Genomic DNA, 20,599 nt, shown 5'->3' on the forward strand with positions numbered 1-20,599 from the left:
TCTGACAATTATGTGTCTTGGAGTTGCTCTTCTCGAGGAGTATCTTTGTGGTGTTATCTGTATTTCCTGAATCTGAATGTTGGCCTGCCTTGCTAGATTGGGGAAGTTCTCCTGGACAATATCCTGCAGAGTGTTTTCCAACTTGGTTCCATTCTCCCCATCACTTTCAGGTACACCAATCAGACGTAGATTTGTTCTTTTCACATAGTCCCATGTTTCTTGGAGGCTTTGTTCATTTCTTTTTATTCTTTTTTCTCTAAACTTCCCTTCTTGCTTCATTTCATTCATTTCATCTTCCATCACTGATACCCTTTCTTCCAGTTGATCACATCAGCTCCTGAGGCTTCTGCATTCTTCACGTTGTTCTCAAGCCTTGGCTTTCAGCTCCATCAGCTCCTTTAAGCACTTCTCTGTATTGGTTATTCTAGCTATACATTCGTCTAAATTTTTTTCAAAGTTTTCAACTTCTTTGCTTTTGGTTTGAATTTTCTCCTGTAGCTCAGAGTAGTTTGATCATCTGAAGCCTTCTTCTCTCAACTCGTGAAAGTCATTCTCCATCCAGCTTTGTTCCTTTGCTGGTGAGAAGCTGCATTCCTTTGGAGGAGGAGAGACGCTCTGCTTTTTAGAGTTTCCAGTTTTTCTGCTCTGTTTTTTCCCTATCTTTGTGGTTTTATCTACTTTTGGTCTTTGATGATGGTGATGTACAGATGGGTTTTTGGTGTGGATGTCCTTTCTGTTTGTTAATTTTCCTTCTAACAGACAGGACCCTCAGCTGCAGGTTTGTTGGAGTTTGCAAGAGGTCCACTCCAGACCCTGTTTGCCTGGGTACCAGCAGCGGTGTCTGCAGAACAGCGGATTTTCATGAACCGCGAATGCTGCTGTCTGACCGTTCCTCTGTAATTTTGTCTCAGAGGAGTACCTGGCCATGTGAGGTGTCAGTCTGCCCCTACTCAGGGGTGCCTCCCAGTTAGGCTGCTCGGGGGTCAGGGGTCAGGGACCCACTTGAGGAGGCAGTCTGCCTGTTCTCAGATCTCCAGCTGTGTGCTGAGAGAACCACTGCTCTCTTCAAAGCTGTCAGACAGGGACATTTAAGTCTGCAGAGGTTACTGCTGTCTTTTTGTTTGTCTGTGCCCTGCCCCCAGAAGTGGAGCCTACAGAGGCAGGCAGGCCACCTCGAGCTGTGGTGGGCTCCACCCAGTTCGAGCTTCCTGGCTGCTTTGTTTACCTAAGCAAGCCTGGGCAATGGCGGGTACCCCTCCCCCAGCCTCGCTGCCGCCTTGCAGTTTGATCTCAGACTGCTGTGCTAGCAATCAGTGAGACTCCATGGGCGTAGGACCCTCCAAGCCAGGTGCGGGATATAATGTCCTGGTATGCCATTTTTTAAGCCCGTCAGAAAAGTGCAATATTAGGGTGGAAGTGATCCGATTTTCCAGGTGCCGTCTGTCACCCTTTTCTTTGACTAGGAAAGGGAACTGCCTGACCCATTGTGCTTCCTGAGTGAGGCAATGCCCCACCCTGCTTCGGCTCATGCACGGTGCACTGCACCCACTGTCCTGCACCCACTGTCTGGCGCTCCCTAGTGAGATGAACCTGGTACCTCAGATGGAAATGCAGAAATCACCCATCTTATGCATCACTCACGCTGGGAGTTGTAGACTGGAGCTGTTCCTATTCAGCCGTCTTGGCTCCCGGCTCTGCCTTTTTTTTTTTTTTTGAGACAGGATCTTGCTCTGTTGCCCAGGCTAGAGTGCAGTGGCATGATCTTGGTCAGCTTCCCAAGTAGCTGGAATTACAGGTGCACACAATCTCACCTGGATAATTTTTGTATTTTTAGTGGAGACAGGTCTAACCATGTTGGCCAGGCTGGTCTCAAACACCTGACCTCAAGTGATTCACCTGCCTTGGCCTCCCAAAGTGCTGGCATTACAGGCGTGAGTCACCACGCCTGGTCAACATCATGTGATCTTGTAAGAGATATAGTTTTACTTCTTTTTTTTCTGATTTAGATGTCTTTTCTTTTCTTGCTGCATTGCTCTGGGTAGGACTTACAGTTCCATGTCAAATACAAGTGGTAAGAGTGGGCATCCTTATCTTGTTCCTGTTCTTAGAGAAAGAATTTTGGTTTCTCTTTATTGATTATGATGGTAGCATGGGATTTTTATATATGACCATATTTGTGTTGAGGTAAGTTCCTTCAATACCTATTTTGGTGGTGGTTTTAATATGAATGGATGTTGGGTAATGTCAGGTGTTTTTCTGCATCTTTTAAAATGATCCTGTGGTTTTTATTCTTCATTCTGTTAATGTGGTGTGCCATGTTGATGGATTTGCATATTTTGAAACATCTTTCATTTCAGGGATAAATTCTACTTGGTCATATTGTGTAATTCTCTTCATGTGTGTTTGAACTTGGTTTTCTACTATGTTATTGAAGATTTAAAAAATCTATGTTCATTGTGGATATTAGATTGTAGCTTTTTTTCTTTTCTTCTTTTGCTTTTATCATTTTAGATGGACACAATAATAATTGTATATATTTATGAGGTACAGTATGATATTTCAATATATGTATACAATGTGTAATGATCAAAGCAGGATGATTAGCATATACACCTCAAACATTGATCATTACTTTGTGTTGGGAACATGCAGTATCTGCTTTTCTAGGTATTTGAAAATATACAGTAAGCCAGGTGCAGTGGCTCATGCCTGTAATCCCAGCACTTTGGGAGGCTGAGGTGGGAGGATCACGAGGTCAGGAGATCGAGACCATCCTGGCTAACACGGTGAAACCCTGTCTCTACTAAAAATACAAAAAATTAGCAGGGTGTGGTGGCGGGCACCTGTAATCCCAGCTACTCAGGAGGCTGAGGCAGGAGAATGGCATGAACCTGGGAGGTGGAGCTTGCAGTGAGCTGAGATTGTGCCACTGCACTCCAGCCTGGGCCACAGAGCGAGACTTCTCAAAAAAAAAAAAAAGAAAATATACAGTAAATTGTGTAATACAGTCACCCTACAATCCTATAGAACACTAGAACTTATTCCTCCTATCTAGCTGCACTTTTGTATCCATCCATCACTCTTTGGCTGTACTCCCACCTCCCCCAACTCTTTCTTGCCTCCAGTAACCATTAGTCTACACTCTCCTTCTATGAGAGCAACTTTTTAACCTTCCACATGTGAGTTAGAACATATAGTATTTATCTTTCTGTGTCTTGGCTTCTTTTGCTTAACACAATGACTCCAAGCTCATTTATGTTGCTGCAAATGACAGCATTTTATTCTTTTTCATAGCTAAATCATATTCCATTGTGTATTTATACCATATGTTCTTCATCTGTTCGTGTGTTCATGGACACTTAGGTTGATTCCATGTTTTGTCCGTTGTGAACAGTGCTGCAATAAACATGAGAGTGCAGATACTGCTTTGATATACTGACTTCCTTTTGTCTGGATGTGTACCCAGTAATGGGATTCCTTGACCATATGGTCAATCTATTTTTAGTTTTTTGAGGAACCCCCATAGTGTTTTTCCTAATGGCTGTAATAATTTACGTTCCCACAAACAGCATACAAGAGTTCTCTTTTCTTCGATTTCTCACTAGCATTTGGTATCTTTTGTCTTTGTCATAGTAGCCATTTTAACTGGGATGAGATGATATCTGAATGTGATTTTGATGTGCATATCCTGGATGATAAGTGATGTTGAGCATTTTAAAAATACTAGTTGGCCATATGTATGTCATCTTTTGAGAGATGTTTATTCAGGTAATTTGTCCATTTCTTTTTCTTTTTTTTTTTTTTTTGAGATGGAGTTTCACTCTTGTTGCCCAGGTTGGAGTGCAGTGGTGCAATCTTGGCTCACTGCAACCTCTGCCTCCCGGGTTCAAGTGATTCTCCTGCCTCAGCCTCCAGAGTAGCTGGGATTACAGGCACAGGCCACCATGCCCAGCTAATTTTATATTTTTAGTAGAGGCATGGTTTCACTATGTTGGCCAGGCTGGTCTTGAACTCCTGACCTCAGGTGATCCTTCCACCTCAGCCTCCCAAAGTGCTGGGATTACAAGCATGAGCCACCGCACCTGGCCAATTTGTCCATTTTTACATCAGATTATTTGTATTTTTTTGATGTTGAATTGTTCGAGTTTCTCATATATTGTGGATATTAATCCCTTGTTGAATGAATAGTTTGCAGTTTTCTTCCCATTCTGCGAGTTGTCTCTTGTCTGTTGATTGTTTTCTTTGCTGTGCAGGAGCTTTTTACTTTAATGTAATCCAATTAGCCTATTTTTGCTTTTATTGCCTGTGCTTTCAAGTTCTTCACCACAAAATCTTTGCCCAGATCAATGTCTTGAAGCATTTCCCCTGCTTTCTTCGAGTAGTTCCATAGTTTCAGCTCTTAATTTAAGTCTGTAAGCTATTTTGAGTTGATTTTATTAATATGGTGAGATATAGGGGTCTAGTTTCATTTTTTGGCATACAGATATCTAATGTTCCAGGCATCATTCATTGAAGTTTTATTTTTCTCTTGCCTAATTGCTCCGGCTAGGACTTCCAGTACTATGTCAAATAAAAGTGGTGATAGTCCAGGCACGGTGGCTCACACCTGTAATCCCAGCACTTTGGGAGGCCAAGGTGGGCAGATCACGATGTCAGGTGATCGAGATCATCCTGGCTAACATGGTGAAACCCCATCTCTACTAAAAATACAAAAAATTAGCTGGGTGTGGTGGCACGTGCCTGTAATCCCAGCTACTCTGGAGGCTGAGGCAGGAGAATTGCTTGAACCTGGGAGGCGGAGGTTGCAGTGAGCTGAGATCATGCCACTGCACTCTGGCCTGGGTGACAGAGTGAGACACTGTCTCAAAAATAAATAAATAAATAATAAAAAAAGTGGTGATAATGGACGTTCTTGTCTTGTTTCAAATCAATACATGTGACACATCACATCAACAGAATGAGCACAAGAACCATATGATTATCTCAGTAGGTGCAGAGAAAGTGTGATAAATTCAACACCCCTTTATAATAAAAACTCTTAACAAACTGGGTATAGAAGGAATGCAGCCCAATACAATAAATCAGTGTATGGCAAACCCACAGCCAACATCATAGTGAACAGGGAAAAATACAAAGCTCTTCCAGGAAATTTAAAGAACCAGTAAATGTTCTTGCTGCCTTTGTTGAAAATCAGTTGGTTGTAATTGCTTGGATGTACTTCTGAGTTGTCTATTTAGTTTCACTGGTCTGTGTGTCTGTTTTTATGCAAGTACTATGCTGTTTTGTTTACTATAGCTTTGTAGCCTATTTTTAAGTAAAGTCATGCTATGCCTCCAGCTTTGTTCTTTTTGCTCAGGATTGCTTTGGATACTCAGAGTCATTTGTGGTTTCATATAAATTTCAGGATTATTTTTTCTATTTCTGTGACAACATCATTGATATTTTGATAGGGATTGCATTGAATCTGCAGATCATTTTTGGTAACATGGTCATTTTCACAATAGTGATCCTTCCAATTTTGAACATGGAATATCTTTTCATTTTTTGCTGTCCTCTTCAATTGGTTTCCTCAGTATTTTATAATTTTTTTTTGGTAGAAGTCTTCCACCTCCTTTGTTACAGTTATTCTGAAGCTTTTTTTGGTAGCTATTTTATATGAGATTGCTCTTTAATTTCTTTCTTTTCTAATTTGTTGTTGATGTTCAGGAATGGTACTGGTTTTAGTATGTTGATTTTGTATCCTGCCCCTTTAATAAATTCATTGGTCAGTTTTAAGAGTATTTTGGTGGTGCTTTTGGGGTTTTCTGTATATAAGATGATGTCCTCTGCAAGCAGAGACAATTTGACATCCTCCTTTCCAGTCTGGATGCCCTTTATTTCTTTCTCTTGCCTAATTGCTCTGGCTAGGACTTCCAGCACTACGTTGAACAAAAGTGGTGATAATGGACATCCTTGGCTTGTTCCAGATCTTAGAGGAAGAGCTTTGTACTTTTCATTATTCACTATGATATTGGCTGTGGGTTTGCCATACCTTGATTTATTGTTTTGGACTACATTCCTTCTATACCCAGTTTGTTAAGAGCTTTTACTATGAAGGGCTGTTGAATTTTATCATGCTTTTTCTGCACCTATCAAGATGATCATATGGTTCTTGTACTCACTCTGTTGATGTGGTATGTCCCACTTATTGATTTGTGGATCCGGAACCATCCCTGCATCCTGGGTTAAATCTCACTTGGTCGTGGGAATGATCACTTTGGTGTGCTGCTGAATTTGGTTGGCTAGTATTTTGTGGAGGATGTTTACATCTATGTTTATCAGGGATATTGGCCTATAGTTTTCTGTTTGTTGCTGTGTGCTTCCCTGGTTTTGGTATCAGGATAATGCTGGTCTTGTAAAATGAATTTCTTCAGTTTTCTGGGAGAGTTTTTCTCCTGAATGTTGGGTAGAATTCTGCAGTAAAGCCACTGGCATCTAGGCTTTTCTTTGATAGGACACATTTTATTACAGATTCAATTTGTTTGAGACAGGAAGGCTAGATGGGACTGACTGACTAGTTGTCCTCACAGATCACACGTGATTTGGTAAAGTAGTTTCCCTTGAGAGCAGGCTTTTGTTATGTAACACAGGATACTTTGGGCTTATTTCAAAATGCTTGTTTCCTTGGGTGTGTTTCAGAATGATTATTTTCACCCCTCCTCCTGTCTGAAGCATGAGATAATTTTTCTCCAGTCTTCATCATGAGAATTTTGTGTGTCTCCTGGAGGTAAATCTCATGAAAGTATGGGTGCTGCCTCCATTATGAGACTGGGTTCCCAGGTTTTAATTCTCAAGCTTGTCCACCCTTAGCCTCTGACAATTTAATTCCTGTTCGCCTGTTCCTATCAGTTGCTAGCTCCCAAGGCTTCCACTCATCAAAATCTGATCCTCTATATTTGCTATCTGTCCAGTTTGGGGGGCATTGCTTTGCCCTACGAACTCAATTATCTGATGGATTTAAGAAGGGCTATTGATTTTCAGTTTGTTCAACCTTTTGTTGTTGTGAGGATGGGAGTAGCAAGCTCTTTACATGCTGGAATGGAAACCAGAAGTCTAGATATATATTTTCTATTTCTTGTTATCAAGTTCTCTTTCCCCTATACTTTTGTCAACATCTCCTTTTCATGTGGAAATTATCAGAAGCCTTCACAAGACAAAGCTGGAGCTTCTATCCCAGGGCTACATAATATAGCTTAGTTTGTTTATTTTTATTTTTTTGTAGAGACACAATCTCCTTTTTTTGCCCAGGCTGGTCTTGAACTCCAGTCCTAAGGTAATTTTCCCTGGCCTCCCAATGTGCTGAGATTATAGGCATGTGCCACCATGCATGACCTTTTTTTTTTTTTTAATGCTATCTTAATCTATATTTGAAGCCCTGGCAAGAGGCTGGTGAGTTCCCTTTAATGGGCTCTCACACTCTGGGTCACTATGCACAAGCTCTAATCACTCCAGGGCCAGGTACCAGACAGCTAGGGATGACCCCTATTCCCTGAAGCCTGTGAAATTATTCAAACTCACCAATTCACAGGGAGCCCGAAGCCTAACTAGCTCCACTAACCCTGCTTGCCATACATAAGCAGCCCTCTACAGTTATTCCTTACTGTTACCCCATCCCTGGGTGCAACCCCCTGCATACCCTTGCCTGACAGCCTTCTCCCCTTTGGAGCTGTAAGTAACCAAGCATTCTGCTTTTCATGTATCTGAGTGTCAGCATGTTATATCCCACCATAAAAAGAACCTTTACATCTTGTAAAACAGGCTGTCCTTTGACTTCAGGATTTTACCCTTCCAAGCCCCTTGAGTTCTGTTTCTAACCAGGTACTTCCTGGGCATCTACCTCCAGCCTAGAGGTGTGGGTTAAGGCTCCTCTAAGGGTTTGTACCTAAAAGTATGAATCAGTTTCCACCATGGTGAATCTGGGCAATTTTATAATAGCTCCAGGCATGGCTCCTACAGAGACTGGAAGACTCTGCAGTAGTGGCCGGATGCCTGCAACAGTGTCCCCTGTAGGGGAGACCCACCCTTCAGTATGCCATAGCTATGACCAATACTGGTTCCCTTATTTATGACCCAATCTCTCCCTAGGGCAAGAAGAGGATGCCCCTTTGTTTCCATGTTCCCTTTTACTCTCAGTACGAAATCCAAACTCCTAGTGTGTCTGGAAAGATTCCTTAGGTTCCAACCCTTCCCCTGTCTGCCATGATGAATGCTTCTCCAACTATACCCCAAACTACCTCCACCCAACAGATCTCCCTAAAGCCTTGTCCGTTCAGCTGCCAGGCCTTTGTTCAGATGTCTTCTCTGCCAGGAACAACCTCCAAGGAATTTGCATTTCTTCCAGGTTTCCAGGTGCTGCTGATGTTGCTGGTATAGAGACCACACATTTTAATGTAATAAGTGATTTATTCACTTACTATAAAAATTTACATATTCTCTGAACATTTCCTGTGTTTATGTCTTGGACTTTATTTCATTGCTTCAGTTCTCCCAAGCTTTACGACCAGGAAATGGGTTGGTATATTTCATATTAAACTGATTTAAATAACTACAAAATTAGCAAACCAAGGTCAGTGACAGATAATTGCAGGTTTGGTTATTTTCTCACATAAATAATGACTAACTGTCAATGAGTAATTTTGTATAATACTATTATTTTTACTAAAATAAATTTTTAAGGGAGAAATAAAGCTGCAAACAATTAAGCAATTTGTTTATACATTGGGATCCACCACCTTCCAGAAAGTCACATTCTTCTTGGTGTAAGTGGTGACCGCTTGCAAACTTTGTCCTGTCTACCTTTTTCTTGACATATTCCAATCTTGCCATGTAATTTCCATTGACTTTCTATCTAGTGGCTTCTAATAGAAATAGGTTATCTCAGCTTCAAGGGAGATTAAGCTTAGCAGGTATGGTTTGAGGCACTCTGAAAATTACCCTGAGAAATACATGAACTTACATGGTTGGGGCCCTCCCTCTTGCCAAACTGCTATTAGAACAAAAGATGAGGCATCTAATTTCCCAATAAAAAGAAAGGCAGTGTATAGGGTTTTTTCATTTCATTTTTTATTGTAATAAAATATGCATAACATAAATGTTACCACTTTATTTTCAAGTGTACAATTCAGTAGCATTACGTACGTTCACAAGCTTGTGGATCCACTAGCACTATCCATTTCCTGAACTTTTAATCATCCCCAACCAAATGTCTATATCCAATAAACAAAAATTCTTCCTTCCTCTCTGCCTCTAGCCTCTGGTAACTTCTAATTTTTGTCTCTATGAATTTGCCTATTCTAGGATAGACCATATTAGGCCACAAAACAAGTCTTAATAATTTTATTTTTTAAGTACAATTTCCATTTAATTTTTCCCCAGAGAATAGTCTGTCTTCAGTCTTTAAGGACTCAGCTCCTTACATGGGCTTGGTAGGGGCCATGGGGAAGCACCCGCAGGTCTAAATCGGGGAGGAGTGTTGGGTCCTTGCAGGCTTCACGAGACTGATTCCTGACTACTTTGCTGTGAATTGTACAACTCACACAGTAATGTAGTTTCACATACAGCTTGGGAAGCACATAGGCATCGAAGGTGCTTGCTTCAGAAATGTCCCTGACTGCCGCGGCCTCCACTATGTTTCACATGACGATTTTTTTTTTTTTGAGATGGAGTTTCGCTCTTGTCACCCAGGCTGGAGTGCAGTGGCACGATCTCAGTTCACTGCAACCTCCGTCTCCCAGGTTGAAGCGATTCTCCTGCCTCAGCCTCCCAAGTAGCTGAGATTACAGGTGCCTGCCACCATGCTGGGCTAATTTTTTGTAGTTTTAGTAAAGATGGGGTTTTACCATGTTGGGCAGGCTGGTCTCAAACTCCTGACCTTGTGATCCACCCACCTTGGGCTCCCAAAGTGCTGGGATTACAGGCATGAGCCACTGGGCCCGGCCCCAATGACGAGTTTCTTAATGGCTTTGTCCTTGGGCATGCATCGGGCACAGTTCGTGCAGTGAATAGGCCGCTGTGGCCGTGTCCCTTTTTGGCATGACTGTTGTTCTTTCTTTTCTTTGTCATCTTGGAGGCAGGGTGACTGGGGAGAGGTAGTCTTAATAACTTTAAAGATTGAAATCCTACAGTGTGTCTTCTGATCACAATGTAATGAAACACCAGAAACAAATAGCAGACAGAAAACAGTAAAATTCACAAATATATGGCAACTAAATGGCACACTCAAATCACATATAGGTCAATGAAGAAATCACAAGGTAAATTAGGGAATATCTTGAGAGATATTGCACTACCTCATATACTTATCCTTTTTTGTGGTAAGAACACTTAAAATTTACTCTCAGAAATGTTCAAGAATATAATACATTAACTATAGTCATCATGTTGTGCAATAACTCTCTTTTATTTCTCCCATCTAACTGAGGTTGTGTATCCTTTAACCAACTTGGGACCCCTTAGTCCCTATTAACCATCATTTTACTCTCTATTTTCATGAGTTTGACTTTTTTAGATTCCACATATAAGTGAGATTATATGGTATTTGTCTTTCTGTGGTTTATAATTATTTTTATGCATTTGTCTTTTTAAGTTGTGTCAAAAATAAAAACTGGAGTTACAAAGCAAAATTAAATTATATATATATTTACATATATATGTATATATATTCATTTATATTTATATATAAATGAATATATATTTATTTATATATTTGCATATAGATATATTTACAGGTGTGAACCACTGCACCCAGCCAATAATATTGGTTTTTATATCTGTCCATGTACTTACCAGAGAACTTTATTTCTTCACATAGGTTTGAATTACTGTCTAGTGTCTTTTCATTTCAATCTGAATGACCCTTAGTATTTCTCATAGGGTAAGTCTACTGGTAATGAACATTCATGGCTTTTGCTTATCTGAGAATGTCTTCATTTTTCCCCACTTTTGCAGGACCATTGTGCTAGACATAGTATTTTCAATTAACAGGTTTTTCCTTACATCACTTTAAATATATCATACCACTTCCTTCTGGAGTGCAGGGTTTCTGCTGAGAAATGATTTGATGATCTTATTGAGGATCCTTTACAGGTGATATGTTACTTTTACTGCTTTCGAGATTCTGTCATTTGGCATTTCACTATTATGTATCTCAGTGGGTTTATCTTACTTGGAGTTCACTAATGTATTGAATCTACACATTCATGTGTTCCCTCAAATTTGAGGAGTTTTCAGTCAACATTTCTTAAAGTAATTCTACTACCTTCTCTCTCTATTTTCCTGGGAATCCCATAATACATATATTGGTCCAGTGATGGTTTCCCATAAGTTTCTTAGGTTTTATTCACTATTCTTCATTCTTTTTACTTTCTGTTGCTGAGATCTGATCATTTAAAATGTCTTGTCTTCAAGTTGGCTGCTGAAGTCTGCTGTTGAACTCCTAATTTTTTCATCTTGACTAATAGATAAATATATTTTTCAGCTTCACAATATTTGTTTGGTTTCTTTCTATAGTATCTATATCTTTTTGTTAACATTCTCATTTTGTTTTAAATCATTTCCCTGATATCATTTAGTTCTTTGTGTTTTTTTATGTATCTGAGCCCATTTAATACAGTTACTTTAATATCTGAGCATATTTAACACAGTTGTCTTTGTCCAGTAAACCCAATGCCTGTCTTCAGAGATGATTTGTGCCACTTTGTATTCATCCTTTGAATGGACCATGTTTTTTCTATTTCTTTGATTGCCTTGTGATTGTTTAAGTGAAAATTGGGCATTTGAAAACAACAGCCACATCTCTCAGTCTTTGCATACTGGGTCTGTTTCAGTAAAGTCCTTTAATAATTAGCTAGGAATGTTCTGTGCCTTGGGATCAGTATGAGGAAAAAGCTTAAGGTTCTTGGGTATTTTCTGAGCATATCTCTTGGTTGGGTCTGTGTGTGTTTTTTTCAATCCTTCTGTATACACAGCTGATTTTAAATGTCTTATTTTTCCAAAGAGTCTCCCCCCGGGTTGTCTTGGAGACTTAGATGGTGTATATGTATCTCCACCTGTATTCTTTTACTCTATGTGTCTACAGGTCTTAGTGTCCTTGCAGCTTTCCCAAGTAGTATTTGATGCTTCTTGCTGTCTGAGATCTGAATTAGGTGAGGTAGAGGCCAGTCCTTCTGACTCTGCCAGTCTACCCCCACCACTCCCCATTATTGATGCTACAAATTAGATCTTTATACATTGTGTTACCAATAACAGGCTAACTATTTTTATGCATTTGTCTTTTCAATCCTGTAGAAGATAAAAAAGTGGAATTACAAACCAAAACTATAATAGTATTACATTTTATAATTCCTCATGTATTTACCTTTACTAGAGAACTTTACTTTTCCATATGGCTTTGAGTTACAGTCTGACTTCTTTTAATTTCAACCTGATAGACTTCCTTCAGCATTTTTTTTTTTTCAGGGCAGGTCTAGTGATAATCAACTCCCTCAGCTTTTGTTTATCTGGGAATATGTGAATTTCTCCCTAATTTTTCAAGAGCATTTTGCTGATATAAACTCTCTATTGACAGCTTTTTTTCTTCAGCACTTTATGTTTATTGATCAGCTTCCTTTTGGCTTCCAGGGTTTCTGATGAGACCCTGGTTGATAGTCTTGAGGATCCCTTGTATGACAGGAGTTACTTCTCTTTTGCTATTTTCAAGATTATCTGTCTTTGGCTTTTGACATTTGATTATGTGTCTCATTATGGGTCTCTTTGCAGTTCTCCTACTTAAGAGTTCATTCTGCTTGCTGGATTGCAAATTCATGTCTTTCATCAAATTTGGAGGTTTTTCAGCCATTATGTCTTCAAATAGTTTCTCTGCCCCTTTCTCTCTTTTCCCCTTCAAGGATTCCCAAATTGATGTTTGTGCTACAGTTCCACTAAGCTCTGTTCACTCTTCTTTTTTATGTTGATAATTTATATTTGTCCTATTTTTAAGTTTGCTGAATCTCTCCTCTAATTGCTTATCTTTTGAATCCCTCTATTGTATTCATATTTTTTGTTTCTGTTACTGTAATTTTTTAACCAGATTTTTTGATTCTTTTAAAAAATCATTTCATCTCATTATTTCTATCCTCAGTTTGCTCATACATCTTTTTCCTTTGTTCATGTATTTCTTTAGCTTTTAAAGCATCTTTAAGACAGTTGTCTTTCTATAGTGAGTCTGACATTTGGCTGCCTCAAGTGTGTTTTCTGTCAATTCATTTTGTTCCTTTAATTGGGCCATACTTTTCTGTTTTTTGGCATGCCTTCAGGTTTTTGTTGTTGTTGAATACTGGACATTTGAATCTTACAATATGATATCTCTGGAAATCATATTTCCCCTCTTCCCCTGGATTTGCTGCACTTTTGCCTTTGTTTTTATTATTATGAGATAACTGCACCAGAGATCAGCCTAAAGTAAAAGCTGAAGAAGGTTTTTTCAGTGCTTGTATCTTTCCATGAGCATATGAGGTGGCTTTATGAATTCTTCTGTATATGTAGTTGTTTTTGAATTAAAAAAAATAGGTACAAGTCTTTAAAATCCCCTGAAAGTCACTTCATCCTGTGGGGGTTGAAACAATGATGACTAGCCTACAAGCCCACAAGATCAGAAGCACCAATCCACAGTCAGAACACAGAACCTCAGTATCTGTGGGATTAGGTACTTATCGCCCACCCTGGCTCCAGAAATCTGCACCAGAATCACATTCCCATCCCCAAAGCTGCTTCATGGAGCTGGGAGTGAGGAATGGGTAGCCAATACCACTCTGATGGTTGCAATCAACACAATTGTAATTTATTAGGCAAGCTGGAAATTACAAGCGTTCAAATAAACTCTGGAGTTCCAAAATAGTCACTTCAGAGAGCTGCCAGAATGGTTGTTCAGGTACAGTGGCAGATTCACATCACTTCCTACTTGGTCATTTTCCCTGACATCACATTCCACATATTTGGTTTTGTAGCCTTTCATAGCATCTGAAATAATATATCTCTAAATATTTATGTGATCTGTTGCAGACAGTAAAATATGGAAAACTGGGTACTCATTTTTAAGATGTGATCATAAGAGTCTTTTGATGCTCCTTCCTAGCACCTCTCTGGGTGCTACTTAGCCATTGCCTCAGAGAATGTGAAGAGCTACATTACCCAGAAGGATGTGCTTCATAGGCCCAAATGACAGCCTAGTATAGGAGTGTTTCCTGCAGCCTACATTGCCATGGGCTGGACTTTTGGCACTGCTAGGGTGGACTTTCATTTGTCACATGACCTATCTGCTCACACCACCCAGGGGAAGCAGATGACTCTTTGGGACCAAGCTAGGAAGGCCAGTCAGGAGGATATGAACCATCTAGACACCTTTGTAGGGCCTGGGAGAGAGTTCAGCTGAGTCTGAAGTACTGATACAGTCACTTCCCTCCTAGCACAGGTGTGTTAACTATCCCCCAGTCTCACATTCTTGGACTCTCAACCACATGGCTGTGGCACACTGACATGGAGGATCATGGAATCCTGGGATTCTTCAGGCCTTCTCTTCCTGCTGATAGGGTTACTCTCAGTCCAGAGTCCTAGACAAGAGAAAATTCATCTTTCTGGAAATCAGTGGTATGTGGTGGGGAAGTATGAACCATAACTTCTTAGTACCCTCCATTCGTGTACAGTGGCATGTGCAGATCCTTGGGACAGCATGGCCTGCAGAATCCAGAGACATGTTTGGACCATGCTGCACCCTATCTCAGGGCTGTGGCCTTGTGCAAGCTACCTTGCTACCCTTCTCCTCCATTTTCAAGGAAGCCTTAAAGGGGAGAGTATCAGAGATGGCTAATGTGTGATGTGTGTTCCCAGTGCCCAGCACCATGCAGGGACCATCCCTCTGGATGTTATTTCTAGAGAGATACATTTCTAAGCCTATAAATCTGTCCTGTACTCCATCTTCCTTTGCTCACTGTTCTCCTGCCAACCTGTACTGATCATTCCAAGCTCTTTCCCACTTCCCAGTCTTTCCTTCTGCCTGGGACACTGAGTCCAGATCTCTGCAGTGTCTCTCTCTCTCCTCTCCCTTGCATCTTTTCCTGTTCTGCACCAATGTCACCTACTAGAAGAGACTTAGGAGAGACATTTTTTTTTCCTTTGGCCTTGCTAGTTCTACATTAAGTATTTCTTATCTTCTGGAATCTTTGTGCAGGGAATGTGGCACACTTATAAAAGTTGAGATCAGGACTTTGTTGGGTTTTCCAGGATAGTGTGGAAGCAAAGAGGAAAAATACAATAACACTAACAATAACAATAATATAATAGCTGCCTTTATTGAGCTCTGAGGGTAAGTTATTATGTAGCACTTCATTTAATTCCAGTTTCCTCAGTTAGGTTCTATTATTCCTGCTTTACAGAAAAAGGATCTGAGGTTTGGAAAAATTAAATTACCTTCTCAGGGTCACACAACTCTTGGCAGAAACTTACACCCTGTATGTTGATCCCTTGAGCCTATGTTCTTTCTTCTTCACCACCATTCCTCCTCAGTGGGCTGGGGAAGCCTGGGGTGACACCTGACAAAGATTTTCTCTTTCTTTGACCAAACTGTAGCCAGGCCCCTCTGAGCCTTCTTGAATAGGCCTGTCAAGTTTTGCCTATTAAGACTTGAACAACAGTAAAGTTTCTAATGACTCTTAAAGTGCTGGCCTGAAAAACTCAAGGCTGCCCAAAGGATTTCTTCCAGCTAGCACCTGAAGATAAGGTCCCTACCTCCCAGCCTCTGTGGGAGGATAGGAGCCTAACTCAAGTGCCAGTAGCAAACCCAGATAGACTGCACATAGACCAGCCCCCTCCCTTCCTGTGTTTTGTAATTTTTCATTTTTCTGACTCTACTGAGCCCCTGCTCTCCACCCCCTCTCTATTTCCTCACCCTCCCTTTAACATACTCATTCACTTCTGTACAAATCGAAGCTGAGTTCAGTTCATGCCAAATTCCTTTCCCCATTGCAGTAGTTATTACCAATTAAAGTCCGTTCTCACCACTGTCATTAATGTCCAGCTTTGTTCATTTTTGACACACCTAGTGAGCTTTGCAAGGTAGGCAGGCCTCCCTCAGCATTAGGTAAGCATGGTAGTAAATGCAGTATGGGACAAATTCTAGGCAGAAGAAACGGCATGGCCAAAGGAAATGTTTTTTGTTCAGGGAGGCAAGAGAGCCTGTATGGTTGCCAAGATAAACCTCAGTCTTCTGAGATTTGTCCTAGGAGGGCAATATTGTGTGGTCTTTTACTGAATGTTCAAATCTAGCCTATATTCCTAAGATGTGTGACTCTAAGAGACGTGCTAGAACTGCCTGAGTCTCAGGTCACTAGCATGAAGATGATTATGACATGTATCTCACAGTATTTGGGAAGATTAAAAGCAGGAAAAGCACAGCAACAAACTTCCATGTGCAGGTACTTTGTAGCTTGCTTTATAAATCTTTCAATTCTCACAACCACCTGGTAAGATGGGAATTGTCTTTGTTTTGATGGAGAAATCGGGAAATGAAGTGACTTCTCCAAGGTTATATAGTAAGCAAGTGATAGTCCCCATAGGCTGAATTCACACCTGGGAATTTGGGTCCAGAGCTGAGAACATTTAATTGAATGCAGCACACAGTGCAAACACAAGCCTCGGTTGCTGCTGCTATTAATAATATTGTATTATGATCATTATAATTTTTCCCTGTTTATCTTTAATGCCAGAGTGCTTACACTCTGCACCTCTTGGGCCATACGATCTTGTCATTGTCTTGTATCTTGCATCAATTACTTCTGCATATACAGCTTTTTTCCTCTAACACAACTGCAATTTGTTTAAAGACTGACTCCCCCTCAACAGCAAAGAATTAAGATTCCAGGAAGTGCTCAGTGATATGTGCCTTGGTTCTTTCTAGATGTTTACCAACAACTGAGCTCTAATCATATCTGACTAACCCAAGGCTAACAAGGAAACTTTGACTTTCCAGGCATTGGTGATCTTCAATGACAGGCTGTAACCTCCACTCAGGAAGAGTGAGGGCAGTGGCACCCAGCCCATGGAACTCTGTACTCAGAGATGATGCTGAAGACCTGTAGTCCTCTGGTCTCCGTGGGTAAAGCCTCCCCTTTCCTCCATGTGAAGCCTGAGAGCCTCCTTCACTCTGCCCTTTTTCCAGCTCTGTAGGGCACCCTCCTTCCTTCTCACAGACCTGCTGAATTCTCATCTCATCTCCTACCTGGTCTCTTTGTTTCTCCTCAGGTTATTTTGGGCAAGAAACATTCCCTCAAAATGGCTCAGATACTAAAGGATTTGTTGTAAGGAAATGGGGGCATTTTGTAAGAGCTGTCCCTCAAAAATGTGAAACAGTAAATACATAAGAGTGACAAGTGATTAGATGTGACATCTGAAACCAGAATGATGAAGCAACCATGAGAAGACAATGATGATGAAATCAATAGCTAATATTTATTGAATGCTATTGAGAGGCCAGGCATTGTTGTAAACACTTTGCATCAATTAACTCATCTAATTTTCATAATAATGCTGTGAGATAGCTTTATTACCATTTTATAGATGGAGAAACTGAGACATGACATAGTGAAGTAGTTTGTCCAAGGTCACACAAAGCCAGTATACATGCAACTTGGATTTAAACCCAGGTAACATGACTCCAAAGCTTAATGCTCTTCACACACATGCACCTTGGAGCTATTAAAGGGTATGGAATGTTTATCTATTAGGTCCACAGTGGATGCTCAAGAAATGGTTAATAAGTATGACTGAGGAGACAATATGATGTCAGTGACATCGTAACATCATTATGACCTCAGCCCAATCTTCTATCATAACAAAGTAATAGTCTCTTATTTTTGCTCTTAAAAGCTTCACTATCTTAATTTAAAAATATAGCCTTCTGGCTGGGTGTGGTGGCTCATGCCTGTAATCCCAGCACTTTGGGAGGCCGAGGCAGGCAGATCACTTGAGGTCAGGAGATCAAGACTAGCCTGGCCAACATGGTGAAACCCTGTCTCTACTAAAAATACAAAAAATTAGCTGGGTGTGGTTGCACGTGCCTGTAATCCCAGTTACTCAGGAGGCTGAGGCAGGAAAATTGCTTGAACCTGAGAGGTGGAGGTTGTAGTGAGCTGAGATTGCACCATTTCACTCTAGCTTGGGCAACAAGAGTGAAACTCCATCTCAAAAAAAAAAAAAAAAAGATGGCCTTCTTTTTCCTAATTCTGTTATTGTGAAGGCACTTTAATTCCAGAAATGTAAAGCATTAATATGTGTATGCCCATGCTTTTTAAATGACAAAGTATTTGGAGGAATCTTCTCATAACAAAGTGACATGGTGGCATAAAACTATATGTAGTGGAAACAAAATCTGGGCATTATAGGACTACTTCATCTTTGTGGTACCAGTTCCTTGGGAGAGCTGAAGAAGGACAGAGAATGAGAGAAAAGAAAGCTACTGTCATTATCCCATAAGTATATATGTGGTAGCCAGACTGTCCATAATTACAGCTGTTTGATACCACATCATGCTTCCTTAATTATATTTACTTTAGAGTCAGATTGTTGTCCTGCTGCCAGGCTGGAAAGCAGTGGTGTGATGATGTCTCACTGTGACCTTAAACTCCTGTACTCAAGCAATCCCTCCCCATTCAGCCTCCTGAATAGCTAGGACTGCAGGCATATGCCTACACCTGGGTAATTAAAAAATATTTGTTTTAGAGACTGAGTCTTGCTGTGTTGCCCAGGCTGGTCTTGAACTCCTGGCTCCAAGCAATCCTCCTGCCCCAGCCTCCCAAATTTCTGGGATTACAGTTATGTGCCATTGCGCCTGACCTTTCCTTACTTATAAGTCTAAGATCCCTCAATGTTTCATAGAATTTCAATATAAATTTCATGATTAAAATTAAATCAAATGAAAGATAAAATCCCTGCCAAATAGTAAAAATTTACCACCCCATTCCAAACCTACCGTCTCTATTCCAAAGTGCTATTGGAATATGCCTCTATGCTTTTAGCTTTCAGTTAAGGTAGTACATGTATCAGAGGAGGTACGTTTTGTTGAAAGTCAGAAACCTTATCACTCATTCCATATCAGAATTATTGTATGTATAATATAATGTTCCTTTTAAAAACAATAACATATCTTATGATTCTCACCTGCCATAGTGAACAAAATCTGAAGCATAATCCATATCACAGCCCTTCACTTACATCAGTGTCCATACACTCCAAATCAAATTGATCTGCATTACCCTTCTAATCACAAGATAGGATTCTAATCACAGGGCCAGTGAGATTGTTCTATTTCTTTTTTTTTTTTTTTGAGATGGAGTCTCACTCTGTCACCCAGGCTGGAGTGCAGTGGTGCGATGTTGGCTCACTGCAAGCTCCACCTCCTGGGTTCATGCCATTCTCCTGCCTCAGCCTCCTGAGTAGCTGGGATTACAGGCATGCACCACCATCCCTGGCTAATTTTGTATTTTTAGTAGAGACAGGGTTTCTCCATGTTGGCCAGGCTGGTCTCGAACTCCTGACCTCAGGTGATCCACCTGCCTCGGCCTCCCAAAGTGCTGGGATTACAGGCATGAGCCACCGCTGCCGGCCCCATTTCTTATCTAGAACTTAGAATATTTGAAGCCATCCTCCCTCCTTACAAACCATAACTATCTGTCAAGTTTCAGTGCAGAGAACAAAAACTCTCTTAACTATTTCAAGACATATATTGCAGTAAATCAGTGCTTTCAAAATTGGTAGTTGGGCTGTAAAAGTAATGAGAACACTTCTGGACTAGTGATTTCAAGGTAAACTCCTATAACTATGACCCAGAGATGGAGAAATGACAGTTGCTGAAACCAATGATGCTGCCAGCAGCACTACCTCAAAGCCACAGAATCTGAAACTAGACATGGGAACATGGAATCCAGCTGCAGCAAGTATGACAGAGCTCGACTGTCTGCTTTACCTAGATTAACACCCAGCACACCACATACACACACGCACAGGCACATGCAGGGATGCACACAGCTACATGAGTAGTACTCATTACATAGTGTTCATCATTTAGGATTCATTTCAAAAATCACATCCAGCTAAGCCTGCTCTGATCTCCTGTATTATGTTGTTTCTTAGTTATTTTCTCATAGCACTTGTAAAGGATTATTTCAAATTTATTTGCTATCCATTTCTCTTGTCAGATAACATCTCTGTGAGAAAAAGACCACAGTTGTTAATTATTACAATGGTTATCAAAATGTGCTTTCTGGACAAAACAGTGTTAGTGTCACCTAAGAACGTGTGAAAAATGCAAATTCATATCAACTCATACAGAAACTAGAACTAAGGCTAGTTTGAGGCTAAAGCAATCTGTGCTTTAACAAGCCCTCCTAGTGATTCTGATGTATCTGAGCATCACTAAAGCTCAGAACTACTGGATTCCTATATCCCATCACTGTGTAATATACATGAGTGATGCTCAGTAAATTTTCTTGAAATGTTTTAAGCCCACTGGAAATGGACTCTGAATAATCCTCAC

This window comes from Pongo abelii, chromosome 20 (assembly GCF_028885655.2).
Source record: "Pongo abelii isolate AG06213 chromosome 20, NHGRI_mPonAbe1-v2.0_pri, whole genome shotgun sequence".
Lineage (NCBI taxonomy): Eukaryota > Metazoa > Chordata > Mammalia > Primates > Hominidae > Pongo > Pongo abelii.